The sequence below is a fragment of the Humulus lupulus genome, chromosome 3, assembly GCF_963169125.1.
Source record: "Humulus lupulus chromosome 3, drHumLupu1.1, whole genome shotgun sequence".
Taxonomy (NCBI): Eukaryota; Viridiplantae; Streptophyta; class Magnoliopsida; order Rosales; family Cannabaceae; genus Humulus; species Humulus lupulus.
In genome coordinates this window covers 21,916,008-21,920,145 of record NC_084795.1, presented here as the reverse complement: position 1 = coordinate 21,920,145, position 4,138 = coordinate 21,916,008, and the positions used below count along the sequence as shown (strand labels likewise).

The 4,138-nt window shown below is 42.1% G+C and overlaps 1 non-coding gene across 1 annotated transcript; it reads left to right on the top strand.

Moving 5' to 3' along the window:
* The first annotated feature begins 1,551 nt into the window (after positions 1 to 1,551).
* On the top strand, positions 1,552 to 1,658 carry LOC133827825 (small nucleolar RNA R71). The gene has a single exon (XR_009890476.1). It is a non-coding gene; the product is annotated as a small nucleolar RNA R71 (small nucleolar RNA).
* Positions 1,659 to 4,138: the final 2,480 nt, after the last annotated feature.

Here is a 4,138-nt window from a genome sequence, read left to right as displayed (position 1 = left end):
ATCACATTTTGTCATATTATTTAATCTAATATTATATTATATGAAATAATATAACATTCCCCCACTAGATTAAATAATCACTTTTTGTAACACTTATTTAATCAATCAAACATTATATTAAAATATAATAGAACTTGTCCACTTTTACCAAAACATCTTCAATAATACCCCGAGGATGTGCTATTGATCTGTCTGCCAACTGAAGAGTCACTGTTGTAGGTCTTGCTTCCCCAAACTTCAATCTTTTGAACACAAAAAGGGGCATTAGATTAATGCTCGCCCCCAAATCACATAGAGCACTCATACTCTCAAAATTCCCAATAGTGCAGGGTATTGTGAAACTCCCAGGATCTCTCAGTTTCTGAGGAAGCTTTCTATGCAGAATGGCACTGCACTCTTCAGTGAGCGCCACCGTCTCATAATCTTCCATCTTCCTTTTCTTGGACAGAATCTCCTTCATGAATTTCACATAGCTGGGCATCTGCTCTAAGGCCTCAGCAAAAGGGATATTTATATGCAGCTTTTTAAACACCTCTAAAAACTTAGAAAACTATTTATCCAGTGTAGTTTTTCTAAGCCTCTGAGGATATGGAACTCGAACTGGTTGCTCATTAACAACTGGCGGACTCTTCTCTGAAAGCTGGTGGTCTTCAGTAACCTTTGCTGAATCAGACTGTTCACCCATCTCTCCCTTCTGAACCACTGCCTGTGGAGATCTATACTGCTCAGTTTACTTCCCACTCCTCAAAGTAATTGCCTGAACTTGCTCCTTAGGGTTGACTTCAGTATTACTAGGCAAATTTCCTTGCGGTCTGTTATTAAGCATATTAGGCAACTGCCCTACTTGAGTTTCCAGGTTTCTGATAGAAGATCTAGTCTCTGTCATAAACTGAGTTTGAGTATTGGTGAGGGTCAATAATGCAGCTTGCAGTTCATTAGGCCTTTCAGGTGGAGCTTGATTCATTGACTGTTGAGGCCTAGGCTATTGTGATGAAGAGGCTTTATGCATTGGTAGCTGAGGCGTATTATTCTGAAATTGACCCTGAAATTGAGGTTGCTGGCCCTGATTATTCCTCCGAGAAAAATTAGGATGATTTCGCCACCCAGGATTGTAAGTATTGGCGAATGGATTATTGAATGGACTCTGAAAGTTTCCCATCGCTTGAACTTGAGCTTGATCCATCAGAATGTTATTGTTAATTCTGATAGGGCACTGATCAATAGAGTGAGAACAACCACAAATTTCACACCTAGCTGCCATTTGAACCGCATTAGCAAATACAGTGCTCTGTTGTAACTGTTTTGTCAAGGAGGCTACTTGTGTTGTTAGGGCAGTGATTGCATCCAGCTCATGCACCCCAGCTACCTTTCTGACCCCCGATGATCTTTCCTCAGACCACTGATGATTATTTGTGGCCATGTCCTCCAACAGATCATAAGCACCAGTTGCGCTCTTGCTCATAAAAGTACCACCCGCTACAGCATCAAATAATGGTTCTAGTAGTAGGACATAAACCATTATAAAAATTCTACACTAACATCCACTGTTCAATGCCATGATGAGGACATCTTCTCAAAAGTTCTTTGAACCGTTCCCAAGCATCAGACAATGATTCTCCATTATTCTGGCAAAAATTATTGATTTCTCCCCTCAATTTAGCAGCTTTGGAAGGAGGGAAGAATTTTGACAAAAACTTCTGGGCCAAATCTTGCCAGGTAATAATAGAGTTCAGTTGCAAAGAGTTCAGCCAACTTTTAGCTCTATCCCTCAGAGAAAATGGGAAAAGCCTAAGTTTAATAACGTCATCACTCACCCCATTGTATCTAAAAGTTCCACACAGCTCTAGAAAATTAGACAAATGGGTGTGAGGATCTTCAAAAGGAAACCCATTAAATTGAACAGAAGATTGCACCATTTGTAGAATAGCTTTCTTGATCTCAAAGTTGTTAGCCTCTACAGCTGGTGGGCGTATACTATTTTGTACTCCCGTCAAAGTGGGCAGTACATAGTCTCTCAGGCTCCTCTTAGCATTGTTCTGAGCCTGACCCCCTTGTGCAATCCCAGGAATTAAAATATTCCTGTCATCCCCATCATTCTGTGCCATCTTCACAGACTTCTGGGCTTCCCTCTTGTTCTTTCTATTTTGCTTGCAAGACTTTTTAATCTCAGGATTCAAAGGAACAAGACTGTCTGCTCCTCTTCTGCTACGCATATAACACAATTCACTTGAGATAGACAAATTAAGCAACTAAACAGATTAGAAACTAGAGAAATTAAAATCAAATTAGAATAAAAATTAATCAGACTAATATTGATAATTCTTTTCAGTCCCCAGCAACGGCGCCAAAAACTTGTTGCGAAATTTATATGCTATGCAAGTGCACACAGTCGCAATTTATAATAATATGGTAAAAACCAAGTATCGTCCTCAAGGACTGAATTCTCAATTACCAATCAATTAATTTCTCTTTCTATTTGATCAATTAAAATTCTTGATTCCTTTAGACACAGCAAAAGAAACTATAATATTCAGAAACAATAATTAAAATTTAAATAAAATAACAAATAATAGCAAAACCTTGGATTGAATTCACTGTAAAACAATTAGGAATCCTAATCTTCTCTACTAACCACTCTATTAATCTTTAATGCAATTACTACTGAAACTCTTCTTATTGAAATGATAGGTATGCAAAAGTGTTAACTATTCGAGTTAAGAAATAGAAAACCCGACCTAGTGTGAATTCCCTATGAGGAAACGGAGTGTTGGAAATATGGGGAGCGAATGGTTCAAGCTCCTCATCAGAATCCTCATCGCGACTCTGACTTCGCTCATTTTGTAAGAGCCTAAAGGCCTTTTCCAATTGATCAATTCTTTCCTGAATCGGGTCCACAGGGGGTCTTGCCTGAAATTGTCTATCATTGATCACAATTCCAGACTCGCGCCTTCGCAGGGGATCTTTGTGCCCATTTAGGCAATCCCTCAGGTCCGGATTCGATGGATTACCACTACCCCGATTCTGATTCAGATGTTCCTGCAGGTCGGAGCGGTTCCTATGGTTTCTGGTATTTCTTCGACCTTGATCATACATGCTGACTGATCTAGTGTCTCTTGAGTCATCACTGGCGAGGCTTGTTGCATGATTACTTCGAGATGGATCTCTTTCATGCTACCTCGTCTCTACAGTGCGAGACCGAGACATTTGACTTCTTGTAGGCTGGGCGCCTCTCCACTCCCTGAAGGCTCCTCTATTTCCTTGTTTCCTTCCTGCACTCCTTTCCTCATCATCTCGAACTGGTTGAGCGTTCCTGCGAGGCGGTGAAGGGTATCTTATAGGTGATGGAGGGAATCGTATGGGTGACGGCGGCTGCCACCCATTTCGGGGTCTGGACAGTCCTGAGTTCGCCCGTGTTGGCTCAGTAACATTCTACATGTTACCAGGAATCTGAGTCCGAGCCTTTGCAGGGGCTCGGTTATTCCCAGTTTCCGCTGGTACCTCCACAATCAAATTAACTGGAGCCCTAGCCCGAGTACTTCTTTAGGGTCTCGAGGGAGCGGATTGCTCCGCCGGTGGCGGAGGTTGCTTCGGTCTCCTTGTGGTAGTGTTTTTCCGAGGTTGCCCACGAGGCCTGCGAGGAGGAACATGTACGTCCCTCAAAGGTGGGGCTTGGTTCTCACGCGGAGGTGGGGGCTGAGCCGCCTGGGCCTCTGCGGCTAACCTAGCCAATTCCTCGTTCCGCTTATTGGCCTCAGCCAACTATTTTCTTAGCTGTCGGTTTTCAAGTTCCATAATGGGGATGTACCGTTCAGGATTATAGTACATGTCCTCATCATCCCTTGGGGCTGGAGGTGCTGGAGGTCCCCGAGAATCGGAGGACTCGCTTCTCTCTTCAGTTTCTGGATTTACCATTGGCTGCTTCCCAGTGCGTCGTGGATAGTTTTCTTCAGAAATATTTTGATCATTCGCGGCCATAGCTGTTCAAGGATTGTACTGCTTAAGGCTCTCGATGAAAGCACCAAACTGTTGACGTCATTTTTCGTCAACTTAAAATGTAGAACACGTAAACACTAAAATCTATGGAAAAGAAGAATAATACAGTAGAACAATGAGAGTTTTTTACATGGTTCAGCAGTTA